The sequence below is a fragment of the Geotrypetes seraphini genome, chromosome 5 (assembly GCF_902459505.1).
Source record: "Geotrypetes seraphini chromosome 5, aGeoSer1.1, whole genome shotgun sequence".
Taxonomy (NCBI): domain Eukaryota; kingdom Metazoa; phylum Chordata; class Amphibia; order Gymnophiona; family Dermophiidae; genus Geotrypetes; species Geotrypetes seraphini.
The window spans coordinates 115,593,974-115,611,325 of NC_047088.1; the positions used below are offsets into that span (position 1 = coordinate 115,593,974).

The 17,352-nt window shown below is 43.4% G+C and overlaps 1 protein-coding gene across 1 annotated transcript in view; it reads right to left on the minus strand.

Annotated features, from left to right (window-relative positions):
* MCM3AP (minichromosome maintenance complex component 3 associated protein) overlaps nucleotides 1–17,352 on the minus strand; it is a 556,273-nt gene that overhangs the window by 156,325 nt on the left and 382,596 nt on the right.

Consider the following 17,352-nt stretch of genomic DNA (forward strand, 5'->3'; position numbering starts at 1 on the left):
ATGAGAAGCAAAAGCTTACAAAAATTACAGGAAAGCCTTTAAGTGATTGTTGTCAATGGCCTTGTATGAAATATAATAGCAGGATACAACTCTAAAGAGCTACCTTGAATCTTGCTTTTTGAACTGTTACTTAAGCATCACTCTAAAAGCAGCAAGACCATATCTCTCTTGTAGTAAAATTTGGTTTCTATTGGCTCAGGCGATTAAGCTTAGTTAGTAATTCTGTTTAGACACATTAATTCATGCTTTTGTTAGATCACATATCGGTTATTGTGTAACATATCCCCTCTGTTCAGCTTTGTTGACTCCAGACTCTCCAGAGTACTGCCATAAGTTTTCTAAGCAAAGCTAAGAAAAATGATCATGTCACCCCACTTTTTATAAAAATTAATTGGCTTACAGTAAAATTTTGTAGCTGGTTTAAGTGTTATGCCTAACTCACAAAGCCTTGCATCTTGGGTCTCCCTCATACCTTTCTTCCTTGACTATTCCCTACATCACTTTGCATGTTTTGTGGTCTTTGGATGCCCATCGTTTGGGTCTTCCTCTACACTGGCTTTCCATGAATCTATATATAATTTATTTATTCAATTTTATATACCGTTCTCCCAAGAGAGCTCAGAACAGTTTATATGAATTTATTCAGGAACTTGAGCATTTTGCCCTGTCTGTCCCGGCAGGCTCACAATCTGTCTAATGTACCTGGGGCAATGTGGGGATTAAGTGACTTGCCCAGGGTCACAAGGAGCAGTGTGGGTTTGAAACCACAGCCTCAGAATGCTGAGGCTATAGCTTTAACCACTGTACCACACTCTCCCTATTCTGTCTGTTATTGCCTTTCTCTAATCCTTTGGAACAATCTCCCTCCTTCCCTTTATTAGAGCAGAACTGTCATTCTCTAAATTCAAATCATTATTAAAAGCAATCTTTTTCCATTTGGCTTTCAGTACTGAGTTAACTATTGGCAGATTCCTGCTGTCTAATGTGCCTGCCTCTCCCCATCTTCTTGTGTGATGTTTCCTCTTTTTGGATGATAGATTGTCTCCTGTCCTATCTAATATGGAATTCTTTTTCAAATTGTTTTACGTTTTTTAAAATTTGTATTATAAACCACTTTGATCACTATCCTTGTAATTGCAGTATACAATACAGTGTCTTATATCCTGCAATTCTCTACAAGGAATCTATGTGGCTTAAATAAGACTTAGATCAAGTTCTTGAAATTACAATTTTGTGTCAGATCTTGTGGTTGTTTTGAGAGAAGTGACAGGTATGGAAATGGCTATAGGGAGAAGAGACATATCTTTAATTTCTTCTGAAAGTTGAGGTAAGTGGTGGGTTGTCTTAGATCAGGGGTGGCAAACTCAGGCCCGCGGGCCAAATTTGGCCTGAAGGGTAATTAGATTTGGCTCACAATTTGGCCCTCTATTCCTTCCCTCCCTCCATCCCGGCTTCCCAGTCTCACATTAAAGCAGCCTGCAGAAGATCGCCAGTCGGCTATAGCGATCCTAGCAGGCTGCCGTAGCCTCAGCAGCACGTTCCCTCTGCTGTGGTCTCGTATGTCAGAGGAGGGGTGGGACTGCAGCAGCTACAGAGGCTGACGGCAGCCTGCTAGGATCGCTACAGCCAACTGGCGATCCTCTATAGGCTGCTTTAATGCGAGACCAGGAAGCCGGGATGGAGGGAGGGAAAGAACAGAGGGCTAAATCTCAGGCCAAAAAGAAAGATGCTAGACCTCCGGGGGAGGGGAGGGGAAACGTAAGGGGAGGACAGAGATGGAAGATGCCACAATATAATGAGTTACAGCAGTCTAGGAATTGTATTAGGGTTGAATGTTCTACTGTTTTGAAATTGGCCTGGGTTAGGATTAGTCTTATTGTCCTCAGTTGACTCATCTTAAAGAATAATTTTTTCCTCCAGGGAGGTGATATGTGGATTGAAGATTAAGTTTGAGTCTAGTATAACTCCCAATACTTTAGAGGAATTTTCTCTCTAGTTTCTCGCCAGTGGACAGTTCCAGCTCTGTGCTAGGTAAGGAGTTATGGTCTCCAAACCATAATATTCTTATCTTTGATTTCAATTTGAGAAAGTTCCTCATCGTCCAGTCACTTAGGTTGTCAATCATGTTTTTCAGGTAATGTATGATATTATCAAAGGAGTCTTTGGCTGTTCAAAGAATGAAGATATCATTTGCAAAGGAGAGGATTTGATCTTGAGTCGAGGGCAGATTGTTTCCCAGAGCTCTATTTCTTGTCTTTCCAAACTTTGTATGTTCTATTTTTTAGGAATTGTGAAAACTATTGTAGTACTACACCCTGTACTTCCAAGTTCATTTAATTTGAGAAGAGCGAGTGGTCCTCTGCATCAAAAGCTGCTGAGATATCAAATTGTAGTAGCATGGATTGTTTACCTTTACTGAGTTAATATCTTACTTTTGATGTTAGTTCAAGTTATAGAGATTCAGTGCTGTGCCTTGGCCTGAAGCCATGTTGTAATTTGTGGAATCCAACTGTTTGGTCTATGAATTTAGTTAGATACATACTAACACAGAATTCTAGTAGTTTGGCAGGCCACGGAATCCCTGAAACAGGTCTGAAATTTTCTGCTTTAGTCAGGTTGTGGTTTATGGTTTTAGGTATGGATGTCAACGCTATCGCTGGGATAGTTTCAGATTTCTAAACATGTGTTTACTAAGTTTGTCAACCACAGCAGAACGTTGGGGAAGGGGGGGGGGGGCACGGGTTAATAGGCTAGCTGGGCATATATCTAGGTAGTATGTTTTTTTTGGATATCCTCTTCAGCCAGCTTGAGAGCTTTTGTGGGTTGACTGCAATTAATTTTGACCAACATCTGTCAGCTGGAATTCCTTCATTCTCATTATTTTTGGTCGCATATAAATCTATGTAATCTTCTGGATCATGTGTGAATGATTTCCTTATGGCCCTAATTTTTTGTTGAAAGTAATGTGCCAGTTTGTCTGCACTAGGTTGTAGAGAGGCTGGACCTTCTACTATATCTTTGGTGGAGATCAGTGAATTGTTGATGTTAAAGAGACATTTGGAGGAATTTTTTGATTGGGGTAATCGTTAGAATCTTATCCTATATAGGAAAGTAGGTGCCATTTAGCTTAATAGCAAAACTTAAGCCGACCATAGAACTGGTGTTAAATGTTCATGTCTATTACTGGAGATATGCACTTAACTTATAGAGGTCAGTATTCAAAGTGATTTAAAGGGACAAGAGAGCCAACTGCCCTGTTAAATCTTTTGTGGCTGTGGCGTTTAGCTGGACAGTGCTGCTGAATAAAAACATACCTCTTCACCTAACTCCCCTGCCCATGACAGATAAATTACAAAGAAATGTATATTGGCACAAGATCCAAATATGTATCACGTTAGGAAAAAAACTTGTATTTAAACATCTTCCACTATAACTATGGCAAATTTAACTTGTAAACTCTATATTATGACCCCCTTTTATTAAACTGTGCTAGCAGTTTTTAGCACGGGGAGCCGCGTTGAATGCCACGCGCTGCTCCCGACACTCATAAGGTTCCTATGAGCATCAGAAGGAAGGGAGAGGGATTAAGAGGGACAGCAGATACCAAACCCTGAGGAAGGGAGTGAGCTGCAGACCCACAAGCAGAACTGGAGGGGCTATGGGTGGAAGCTATAGCCAAGGCAGTGAACTCCAGAAGCGACAAGAGCAGCTGGATGTTACTCACGACTAAGTGTCACTGATCATGTGGGTAGAGTGGAGGGAGGGGGAGGTGCTGCTGCACAGTGGGAGATAAAGAAATAATGGACCTCAGGAAAGAGAGAGGTAATGGACCTGAGGGAAGAGGACAGAGAAGGAGAGAAGAGAAAAGAAGAAATGTGGGAGGAAGGAAATTATTAAGGGAAGATTATCAAAACTTTGCAGTATAATCCGAGGGGCCACTGTCGTGGCCATAAATAAGGTAAGTCATTCTCAAAAATCTGAATATGCAAATTAGGTTTCCAGAGAGTCGCTATATTTGCATGTGACAAGTAGCTGGTGATAGTGATTGGTACAAGCGCAGAATACAATGGCACATTAAAAAAAGACACACGAATTAAAGGATGGCAAGAGGGATGCCCACTCCCTCCTGCCTCTGGTGATGCCCACCCCTCCACTCAGCAGGAGGGATGCCCACTCCCTCCTGCCAACGGTGATGCCCAAATCCCCAACACCCCCATACCTTTCAGTCCATGGCCAGCCAGAGGGATGACTACTCCTTCTGACCAGCAGGCCCACCTCTTTAAAATGATGGGCCTTCCCTCCCCAGTGCATCTTGGAATGCGCTGTGGGGTGGTCTAAGGCTCAAATTGGGAGGGGCCTTAAGTGCCTGAGCCAATCAGGCCTTAGGCTCTTCCCTCTGTATACAGTATACAGAGAGAGAAGCCTTAAGCCTGATTGGCTCAGATGCCTAAGGCCCAACCCCATGTATCACATAATGCACCAGGAAGGCCCGCAATTTGGGGCTTTGGAGCAAGAAGGACCGGGCATCCCCTGTGCTATCAACTTCTGAGACAGGTATGGGATCATGCGGGTAGTGTGTGCGTGTGGGGGGGAGGCCCGGGGGCATCACGTGAGGCATGGGGAAGGGCCTTAGGCATCTGAGCCAATAAGACCTTAGGCTCTTCCCTCTGTATGTCGGGATACAACAGGAAGAGCTTAAGGTCCTGATTGGCTCAGTCAGGCCCTGAAAAGGCCCAAGTGGAGGGGCCTTAGGTTCCCCCCATGCATCACATGATGCACTGGAAAGAGGAAGGCCCACCATTTTAGAGTGCGGGTCTTGGGGTAGGAGGGACCTGGCATCCCTTCTGCTGCAAACTTCTGAGACAGGTAAGGGGGAAGTTTGAGGGAGGGGATTTGGGGGTGGGGGGGCAGGGAGCATCCAGTGGCAGGGAGTGGACATCACTCCTGTCAATTTTTAGTTTTTAGGAAGGGGAGGGGACATTTCAGGAGGGAGATCCTGGAGCAAAGGGGCATTTGGAGGCAGGAGAGAGTGGGCATCCCTCCTGCTGATTTTGGCTGATACGGGGGGATTTCGCCGTGGCAGGAGGGAGTGGGCATGCCATTTTATTTAAATGGGGCAGATATTGTGTGTGTGTAACACACACATCTGTGCCATGAAATAAAACCAAAAACAGGCAGACCTGCCAGTTTTTTCAGGTCGGTAGGAGTGATCAATATTTTTGTGCCATGTTAGAGCATCATTCGGTCAGCTAGTTTGCATGGCATTTCAATATTAATGATCTTATTTGTATGGCCAGATCGGAGAATGAGCAACTGCAGGGAAAAACACGTGGTGAGCCATTTTGTGCATTTGGTCAGCAAATACGATCGGTTGCTAAACTGGTCAAACCAGTTTTGCAACGATCATTAGATGATTGGAGAATTTAGTGCATCTAGTCCTTAATGCTAAAATATGCTGGATAATAATAATAATAACAACAACTTTATTGGATCATGCACTTGGTCTGCATGAGAACGATATAATATAGGAGGCAAAGCACTTCTGAGTACAAAAGAGTGGGACTTGGGAGTGATTGTGGCCTGATAATCTCAGGGTGGCAAAAAAGGTAGAAAAAGTGACAGTCAAAATCTGGAAGATGCTTGGGTGCATAAGAGGAATAGTCAGTAGGAAAAAGGAGGAGATAGTGCCATTGTATAAGTCTCTGGTGAGGCCCCATTTGGAATACTGTAATTTTGGAGACCTCACCTCCAAAAAGATACAAATAGGATGGAATTGGTCCAGAAGGCTGCTACAAAATTGGTTAGTGGTCTTTGTCTTAAATCATATGGGGACAGACTTAGAGACCTTAATACTTATACTCTGAAATAAAAGGAAGGGGAGAAGGTCATACTGAAATTAATGAGCAACAATTTTTTACAAGCTTGAAAATCCCTTGCAGTAGAACTCCATTCCAGCTGCTGGAAGACACAGATGCATTGTTGGTTGGAGAATTCAAGTGGTGCCATTCTGTACGCTGCCATTTTGTTTCAGGTTCATAATGATGGAACCATTGTCACAATACTCAACAAAAAATTATCTCCTTCATTTTGAGATCTCTGAAGGTCTTGAGTGATGGATTTTCTCTGAACATTGTGGTTTTCGGTCAACAAACGTGGAACCCAGCAGGCACAAACTTTTCAATAACCTAAGCTTCCAATAATTTCCTGCACTGCATTCTGTCCTATTCCAAGTTTTGCTGTGATTTCATTCACATTGACACATCTGTCTTCTTTAATGATGTCATCAACCCTTTCTTTGCTGCATTCAAGGCAGGCAGTACGAGGCAACCACTGCAAGGCTGATCTTGGATGTTCGTGTTTCCATCTTTAAACTGTTCCACCCATCTCCTAACACTGCTAGTGCCATGCACACATCTCCATATGCACGCTGAAGTCTTTGGAGAATTTCTGCAGTGGGGATTTCCTCTTTAAAAAGGAATTCAATGACAGTACACTGACGAAACATCAGTATTGGCTAGTTTCTATCTACTGCCCGTGGTCATGTAATAGAAGCTAATGGCTTCACAATACCTCAACAAGTAGTATAAAGCAGTGTTCTTCAACCTTTTTACACCCGTGGACCGGCAGAAAAAAAATAATTATTTTGTGGACCGGCAAACTACTAGGACTAAAATTTAAAAATCCCGTTTCCGCCCCATCTCCGCGAGCTCGGTCCCCACAAATCATCTGATCCCATCCACACAAGCCTCAGTTATGATTTTATATTGAATGTATTTTATTAAAGTATAAAAAGAAACAATATTCTGTAGAATTGTCATTTTATAAATACAAATAATTCAGAGCAAGGATCAACAAAACCCCTGTCTCCCCTCCCCTTCACATATATCCCCTCTACTATCAAGAAAACTGAACAAGCCAAATTATTACAGAATGCTACACAGAAATATCATGCTAACAGAATACTGAAGTAACACATGACAGGAATAGTTTTAGGAGAGTGCAACTAGGGCAACTGCCCCTGGTCAGAGAGCGCCCTAAGCCAGCTGAAAGCTAAAGAAGCACTGCCTGGGTTTTGCAGTCCCCAGTTATGTCTAACACCAGCTCTAGCAGGATATATATTTCAAATCTGATATATTCTAATCACCAAAATAGAAATAAAATTATTTTTTTCTACCTTTTGTCATCTCTGGTTTCTGCTTTCAATCTTTTTTTCACTCTCTTCCTTCCAGCGTATGCCCTCTCTGTCTCTTCAATCCAGCATCTGCCCCTTCCATCCACTATCTGTCCTCTCCCCCTTCCATATGGTATCTGTCTTCTTTCTATGTCCCTCTTCCCCTTTCCATCCAGCTTGTGCACCTCTCTCCTATTTACATGATTCATTCCAGCTTCACTGCTCTCTTCATTTTATCTCTCCTACACCAGATCTATCATCGTTGTCCCTCTGCTTATTTTCTGCTGACCCCTTCCTATCATCAATCTCTCTACTTTCTCATGCCTGTGTCTCCCCCTTCCCCTCCTCTAATCTCTCTGCCAGCTGTTTCCTTCCTTTTTTCATTCCTCCCTTCCCTCCTCCCTCCTGTCCAGCAGTAACTCTCTTCCCTTCCTCCCCTCCCAGCAGCATCTCTCCGTCTCCCTCTCCAGTAGCAGCTGTCCCTTTTTTTTTCCTTGCCCAGCAGCTTCCCAGATTCCTTTCCCTCCTCCCCTCCCAGAAGCATCTCTCCGTCTCCTTCTCCCTCTCCAGTAGCAGCTGTCCCTTTTTTTCCTAGCCCAGCAGCTTCCCAGATTCCTTTCCCTCCTCCCCTCCCAGATGCATCTCTCTCCTTCTCCCTCTCCAGTAGCAGCTGTCCCTTTTTTTTTCCTGGCCCAGCAGCTTCCCAGATTCCTTTCCCTCCTCCCCTCCCAGATACATCTCTCCTTCTCCCTCTCCAGTAGCAGTTGTCCCCTTTTTTTTCCTGGCCCAGCAGCTTCCCAGATTCCTTTCCCTCCTCCCTCCCAGAAGCATCTCTCCTTCTCCCTCTCCAGTAGCAGCTGTCCCTTTTTTTCCCCTGCCCAGCAGCTTCCAGACAGATAGTGGTTTTCTCCCCTCCCAGCAGCTCTTCTTACTTCCAGCGCAGCGATTCACGAAGGCAGCCTCGGGTCCTTTGTTGGGTCGCGCCGCCTCTGAGGAAAGAGGAAGTTGCATCATCAGAGGCAGCCGCGACTCAGCAAAAGCCCCGAGGCTGCCTTCGTGAATCGCTGCGCTGGGAAGTAAAGGAGAGCTGCAGAGAGGGGAGAAAGCCACTGTCGGAGGCTCCCCAAGATCTCTCCGGCCCAGCGCACGCTTCCGATGCTGATCTTGCCGGTCCTGCGCGGACCGGCAGGAAGTTCAAATGAGTCAATCTTGCCGGTCCTGTGCGGACCGGCAAAAATTTCCTGCGGACCGTTACCGGTCCGCGGACCGGCGGTTGAAGAACTGTGGTATAAAGTATGTACATTAAGATGAAGTACTTGTTTTTCCTACATTAATAAATTCTGATTTATAAAAAAATTATTGCTCATTAATTTCAGTATAACTCACGATAGAGACATTTAAATATCTCCGTGGTGTTAATATAAAGGAGGTAAGCATTTTTCAAATGAAGGAAAACTCTGAAAGGAAAGGGAATAGGATGAAGTTAAGAGACGATAGGCTCAGGAGTAATCTAAGGAATTACTTCTTTACAGAAAGGGAGGTAGATGCATGGAAGAGTCTCCCAGTAGAGGTGGTGAAGAGAGACTGGAACAGGCATGTAGGATCTCTTAGGGAGAGGAGAACATAGTGGATACTGTGGAAGGGAAGAGTGGTATGAAGAGAAACTTCCCAAAGAGGCAAAAACTCATACTAACAACTTTTTCAGAAGAAAAAAACCTGTGAGAGAATCTGTGGGACTGTTGGATCATCAAGGAGCAAAGGGAGCACTCAGGGTGGATAAGGCCTTAGCAGAAAGAAAGAATTAATTATTTGCTTCAGTCTTTTCAGAAGAAGATGTAAGAGATTTACCTGAAATGGTTTTCAAAGGTGATGAAGCAGAGAAACAGAAGGAAATCTTGGTGAACTTGGAACAATGGAAGATTAGGTTTATACCTTCGATAATTTTCATTCTGTTAGTCTCTGTAGGATTCCATACACTAGGTGTTCAATCCCAACCAGCAATCCGGAAGATGCTGAAATCTAAACACTGTTCTGAACATATGCTCTATCCACTTAGCCTGAGAGCTAGCAAACATATTCAGCTAAGTCTCAAAGCCAAGTAACATACCTGAACAAATCCATGACAAAGGTTTACGGGGGAAGACCCCAGCAACACAAACAAGTCTTGAACTGGTCTGCAAAACATGAACAAGTAATAAATAGGCACAAAGGCAACTCAGAAAAACACTGAGGAACAATGTAGAACTAACCTGCTGTGTGCAACGAGCACCCTAGGAAAAAACCTTTGGCAATGTGCATACTCACAGAAACTCCCCATAGGACTTGGCAACTGGCTGGAAAATCTTCAAGCCTGTAAGGAGAGTAACCAAGGCAGAAAGAAGAAGGCTATTTCTAACAACTGAATGAATACAAAGAGGGCAGGTCATGTGGAATCCTACAGGGACTAAAACAAAAAAGAAAATAATCTTCCATTCTGTTATGTCCCTTCTGGATTCCATATGCCAGGTGACATACTAAAACCATCTAGGGAGGGACAGAAGAGCCTGCCCTCAACACCGAAGTTCCAAAAGCAGCATCAGAACAAGCCACTGCATCCACTCAGTAAAACTGGGTAAAAGTATGAAGAGAGGACCAAGTAGCTGTCCTGCAAATTTCATTAGGATGAATTGCATGAGACTCTGTCCACGACGCAGCCACATTTCTAGTCAAGTGGGCTTTAAGTAAAATCGATGGCTGCTTCCTGCAGGTGATGTAAATTGTGGAAATAGCCATTTGAATCCATTTAGCGATCGAAGACTTAAGACACAGGCCGCCCACAGTGAGGTGCAGCAGTCAGGACAAAAGGGTGATCAAACAGCCTGAAATCATTAGATCACTCCAAATAGTGGAGCAAGACTCTCCTGACATCCAACTTATGTAAAGATCTGATCTTTGCGCTCCGAACCTGTGGGATGAAAAGCGGGCAACCAAACCTCCTGGATGACACTGAAGGTCAAGACCATCTTTGGCAGAAAGGAAGGTACAGAACAGAGAACTAAACCCGCATCCATAATACTGAAAAAGGGTTCCCTGCACGACAGAGCCTGAAGCTCCGAAATATGCCACGCCGAGACAATGGCAACCAAAAAGACAGTTTTAATCGTTAGATCCAGAAGAGAAGCATCCTTCAGCGGTTCAAATGGGGTCTAGCCAAGGGCATGCAAAATGATGTTAAGATTCTACGCGGACAAAGCACCCCCCTCATAAACCAGATCACATCTGGATGAGCAGTAAGAAAACTACCTCTACCATCTTTCCTGGTATTGGAGTCAGACTCACTGGCCTGTAGTTTCCCGGATCTCCCCTTGAACCGTTATTGAAGATCGGCGTAACATTCGCCACTTTTCATCGATACCTTCTCAGTCAGGGGCCAATACCCATGGAGAACGCACGGCACCTTAGTCTTACGGCATGGCTCTTGAATACAGCCTTGATGAAACGCGGTTATTTGGAGATAGTTATCTCGATTTTTTGCATGTGAAAAAACCCTCTACTAAGACTTCTGCGCGTTATAAAACATGAAAGACCTGCCATGTGAACTTTAAGGGAGGCTACTGCCAGACCTTTGTCTAGGCCCTCCTGAAGAAAAGCCAGGACCACTAAAACGGAAGCCCTAGCAAACCCTAGCACACTACTGTTGGAAAGCATTCCAGGCTATGGCATAAGAAGTCTTAGTAGAGGGTTTTTTCACATGCAAAAAATCGAGATAACTATCTCCAAATAACCGCGTTTCATCAAGGCTGTATTCAAGAGCCATGCCGTAAGACTAAAGGTGCCGTGCGTTCTCCATGGGTATTGGCCCCTGACTGAGAAGGTATCGATGAAAAGTGGCGAATGTTACGCCGATCTTCAATAACGGTTCAAGGGGAGATCCGGGAAACTACAGGCCAGTGAGTCTGACTCCAATACCAGGAAAGATGGTAGAGGTGCTGAAAAAGGACAGCATCATGAATCACCTTGACGGACACAAACTGATGAGGACCAGCCAGCATGGCTTCAGCAAAGGAAGATCTTGCTTGACAAACTTACTGCACTTTTTCGAGGGAGTAAATGGGCAGATACACAAAGGTGACCCAGTCGACATCGTATATCTAGATTTTCAGAAGGCGTTACAAGGTTCTGCATGAACACCTACTTCAGAAAATTGCAAGCCACGGAATCGAGGGTGATATACTCACGTGGATTAAAAACTGGTTGGCAGATAGGAAGCAGAGAGTGGGGGTGAATGGACAATACTCGGACTGGAAAAGAGTCACGAGTGGAGTACTGCAGGCTTTGATGCTCGGGCCTGTGCTCTTCAACATATTTATAAATGACCTAGAACTTGGCACGACTAGTGAGGTGATTAAATTCGCGGACGATACAAAGTTATTCAGAGTAGTGAAGACACAGAAGGATTGCGAAGACCTACAAAGTGACATAAATACGCTCGAGGAATGGGCCACAAAATGGCAAATGAGGTCCAACGTGGATAAGTACAAAGTGATGCATGTCGGTAAAAAAAATAGTATGCACGAATACAGAATGTCCGGAGCTATACTCGAAGAGAGCCCCCAGGAAAGAGACTTAGGAGTACTTGTAGACAAGTCAATGAAACCGTCTGTGCAATGTGCGGTGGCGGCGAAAAGAGCAAGCAGAATGCTACGAATGATTAAGAAGGGGATCACAAACAGATTTGAAAAGGTTATCATGTCATTATACCGGGCCATGGTACGCCTCAACCTGGAATACTGTGTCCTACACTGGTCGCCGTACATGAAAAAGGACATAGTACTACTGAAAAGGGTCCAGAGAAGAGTGACAAAAATGGTTAAGGGACTGGGGGAGTTGCCGTACAATGAGAGGCTAGAGAAACTGTGCCTCTTCTTCCTTGAGAAGACTGAGAGGGGACATGGTCGAAATATTCAAGATACTGAAAGGAATTGACTTAGTAGAGAAAGAGAGACTGTTCACCCTCTCCAAGGTGAAGAGAATGAGAGGGCACTCGCTGAAGTTAGAAGGGAAAAGATTCCGTACAAACGTAAGGAAGTTTTTCTTCACCCAGAGAGTGGTAGAAACCTAGAACGCTCTTCCAGAGGTTGTTATAGGGGAAAACACCCTTCAAGGATTCAAGACAAGGTTCAATAAGTTCCTACTGGAACAGAACATAGGCAAGTAAGGCTAGACTCTAATAGGGCACTAGTCTTTGACCTAAGGGCCGCTGCGTGAGAGGACTGCTGGGCACGATGGACCACTGATCTGACCCAGATGCGGCAATTCTTATGATCTAAAGAGGAAGCCGAAGCTTCTCATGCCGCTGAAGAAGGACGAGGTCCTTATACCATGGGCGACGAAGCCAATCCGGAGCAACTAGAATCATCAGGCTGGGATGTGTCGATATCTAGCGGATGACCCAACTGCCCAGAGGCCACTGATGGAACACATATAAGAGCTTGTGAACCAGCCAGAGCTGAAACAAGTGTCCAGCCTTAGTCTTCCACACTGTGTTTGTCGACTGAAAAAGCGCCTGGCCTTCAAGTTCTCTGCTGAAGCCATCCAGTCAAGCTGGGGCTGACCCCAATGCTGCAAAATCAGAAGGAATGCCTTCCGCGAGAGGGAACAATCTCCCAGGTCCAGGATCTGTGGGCTGAGGAAATCTGCCTGAACATTGTCAACTCCAGCCAACATGGGCCGCTGAGAGTGACAGAAGATGAGCTTCTGCCCAGTGATACACCATGTGAGCCTCCAGTCCCATGTGAGCGCTTCTTGTGCCACCTTGATGATTTAAGTACGCCACCGCTGTGGCATTGTCAGAGAGGACTTGTACAGTTTTTCCTTCCAAGTTTTCTTTTCCTTATACCAAGTTACCTTTTAGATCATTTTAAACGAGTAGAAAATAATAATAATCATAATAATTTATTTCTTATATACCGCCAAAGCCAATAGTAGTTCGAGGCGGTTTACAACAAAGAAGGGCTGGACAATCAGCGAATGGTACAATCAGAGAAAATGGTAAATCAGAGCAAAAGATAGGTACAACAAAGAGGGGCTAGACAGTCAGTGTACGGTTAGAACCAAGAAGAAAGTAATGTGAAGGGTACAGTTCGAGAATAAAGGGTAGAGGGAAATAATGGGGGGTACGATCGGCAGAAGGAGAAACTATTTAAATGAGTAAGCAGGACAAGGTGAGATAAAAGGGGCGAAGGAAGGGCATAGAGGTCTTAGGGTGTAAATCGGGTGAATAGTAGTTTCCTGAAGTTTAGATAGGTTGAAGCACGAGGGATAATGTTGACTAACCAATTGTTAAGCTGACCTGCTTGGAAGGTGAGAGTTCTATTCATATATCTTTTGTACCGGCAGGCCTTTAGGGTTGGATGGCTAAACAGATGGGTTCTGCGCGTGAGTTTGGATGGACGGTCTAGAATAAAATGGGGTACCAAGTATAGAGGGACTAACCCAAGGGTGGATTTGAAACAAAAACAGGCGAACTTGAATTGCACTCTTGCTTCCAAGGGTAGCCAATGGAGTTTTTGATAGTAGGAAGTTAAGTGTTCCCATTTTTTTAGGCCAAAGATCAGTCGGATTGCTGAGTTCTGGATGAAAACAGATGTTCTTCTGAGAGAAGGAGGGAAATGGCAAGAAGGTAAAGCATGGAAGCTCTGGAAGAATCCCTCTGGAAGAATCCCTTTAAGTCCTGACATTATTAAACCAGGTGAAGTGGGACAAGGAAAAACCATAAGCTCACAGAAACTGTTCTCTCTACAAAAACCTTTCTCTCCCCCTGCAACTAGTATCTTATCTCTGCAGCTGATGGAAACAGTAGATTAACTGTAAAAAGATATTGCATACAATTTACCAGAAAACATGCAAGAATGAAGAAATACCCAGGTTTTTAAGAAAAGTTAGCTACTGTGTCAGTGAAACTTGAGAGAAAATAATAGGTCCTGATGCTGCGGTCTGGCATCAGGCCCACCCAGCCAGATACCATGAAGAGATAAACAGACCATGGTCCGAAGATAGAATTCTCAAGAGATATCATCTAAAGTGTCAGAAATATTTGCAGTTGGGAGGAGGTTTATTGCTCGGAAATGCATATATGGTATAGAAACAGGCATTTCGGGGAATAGGTTAGGTCTTACGGTAAACAGAGTGAACATATAACATGACGCAGGTCAACCAGCCAATAAAGGAATGTAACTAGGCAGTAAAGCATAGGAAAGTAGCCAATAAGGATGTATCATGTGATGTAGACCAACGTGGTGTTGGCCACTAAGAAATGTATAAAAACCAGGCCTTTAGAAGGGAGAGGTCAGAACAGACTCCAGAGGATCTCCAGGCCTGGAGATCACCTTCTGTTACGCTATATGCTGAATAATTTATTCCTGTAAGCTGTTATTGATTGACTAAATAAATATATACTTATTGAAAACAGTATATAGCGTTCGAGGTCTCATTACCGAGGTAGGCCTGGACAGCTGCCTATATCACTTCACGAAACACAACCTTATTTTATTTCCCCCTCCATAAAAGGATGTGCATACAAAAGATTTCTTAACAGAACATAGAAACATGATGGCAGATAAAGGCCAAATGGCCCATCCAGTCTGTCCATTATATTTCCTCTCTCTAAGAGATCCCACATACCTATCCTATGCTTTCTTGAATTCAGGCAGTTTCTGTCTCCCTCACCTCTTCCAGAAGACTGTTTCATGCATCTCTCAACCTTTCTGTAAAAAAAGTATTTCCTTAGATTACTCCTGAGCCTATCACCTCTTAACTTCAACCTATGCCCTCATTCCAGAGCTTCCTTTCAAATGAAAGAGACTCAACTCATGCGCATTTACGCCACATAGGTATTTAAACATCTCTATCATGTCTCCCCTTTCCCATCTTTCCTCCAAAGTATACATATTGAGATCTTTAAAACTGTCCTCATATGCCTTATGATGAAGACTACGCACCATTTTAGTAGCCTTCCTCTGTACCGACTCCATCCTTTTTATATCTTTTTGAAGGTGTGGTCTCCAGAATTGTACACAATATTTTAAACAAGGTCTCACCAGAGTCTTATACAGGGGCAATCAATACTTCCTTTTTCAACAGGCCATACCTCTTCCTATGCACCCTTCTAGCTTTCGCCGTCACCTTAAGATCATCACATACTGTACAGTCACACACAAGTTCTGCTTTTCTGTTGTGCATATAAGTTCTTCACCCCCTAAACTGTGCCATTCCTTTGGGTTATTGCAGGCCAAATGCATGACCTTGCATTTCTTAGCATTAAATTTTAGCTGTCAAATTTCAGACCAAGCTTCGCTAGATCTATCCCTCATGTTATTACACACATCCGGGATGTTTATTCTATTACAAGTTTTGGTACATCTGCAAAGAAGTAAATGCTTACCTGACAGCCCTTCAGCAATAATCGCTTTTAAAAATATTAAAAAGAACAGGCCCACTGCACACATTCTTTTTCTCAGCGTGAACTCTATTGACCATTACCTCTGTCCGTCTTCCATTCACCCAGTTTTCTGATCCAGCCCGTCACTTTGGAGCCCATCCTGAGGGCACTCAGTTTTATTTATTAGAGGTCTTTGTGGAACACTGTCAAAATCTTTGCTAAAATCTAAATACACCACATCTAGCGCACACTCCTCTATCCAATTCTCTGGTCACCCAGTCAAAGAAATTAATCAGATTTGTCTGACCAGACCTACCTATAGTGAATCCATGTTGTCTTCAGTCCTGTAATCCATCAGACTCCAGAAACTTCACCATTCTTTGTTTTAAAAGTGTTTCTATTAATTTGCTTACGACAGAAGTCAGACTTACTGGCCTGTAATTCCCTACTTCCACTTTTGTGTAGAGGGACCACATCCACCCTTCTATAGTCCTCTGGTACCACTCTCAACTCTAGAGAAGTATTGAAAAGGTCAGTCAGTGGAGCCATCAGAACTTCTCTAAGTTCTTTCAGCTCCCTTGGATGTACACCATCCGGACTCTTTGCTTTGTCTACTTTTAATTTAGCTTGCTCCTCATGAACACAATCCTCTGAAAATTGATCAGGGTCTACCACTACTCCATCCCTATTCATGTTTGTCTTCTGCAGTCCTGCTTCCGGCGCTTTAGCCGTGAACACAGAACAGAAATATCTGTTAACAAATATTTGTTTAAGCATTTTTAACTTTAACTTTTATTCTTATATACCGCCATACCCAGCGAGTTCTAGGCGGTTTACATCAATTAGCAAATGACCTGCATTGACAAGCAGATTTACAACAAAATTACACGCAGATTTACAGCAAATTACAAGCAGATTTACGATAAATTACAATGATTTACAGCAGTCAGCAATGAAATTACTGCGATTTACAACAGTCATGCAATGATTTACAACAATTTTAACAGAAATTGCAGCTTTGATCGAACTAGACAAGGGAGCTTCTACATATTTCTCCCTGCCACTTTTATACTTCTTCCTATCACTGACATATCTAAAAAAGGTTGTCTCCCCATTTTACCTTATCAGCTATTTTTTCTTCCATGTGCATCTTTGCTTTCCTGACTACTCAACTAGCATCTCTTAACTTTCCAGATATTTTTGCTTGTCTTTCTCTTTCTGCAATCTTTTGTAGTTTATGAATGCTAACCTCTTATTCCTTACCTTCTTAGCTACTACTTTAGATAACCAAAGCAACCTTCTTTTCCTCTTACTTTTATTTACTTACCTCATAAAAGGGCCTGTCGCAGTTACAATAACTCCTTTCAGTTTTACCCACTGCATTTCTACTCCTTCCAGATGTTTCCATCCAGACAACAATTCCTTGACTTAATCCCCCTTCTGAACAAAGTTAGTTTTTTTTAAAGTCTAGAACCTTTACTTTTGAATGAGCCCTCTCTATACCCATCTTAAAATTAAACCGTACCATGCAATGATCACTGGATGCCAAATGATCACCCACTGTAACATCACAAACGCTTTCCCCGTTTGCAAGCAATAAGTCCAGTATGACACCATCCCGCATATGTTCCATTACCAACTGCTGGAACAGTTCTAGAGAATCCAGGATCTCTCTACTTCTAGTAGACCCCGCAATAAGGATACCCCAATCAACATCCGGCATGTTAAAATCACCTATTAGTAAAATTTTCCCCTTTATAGA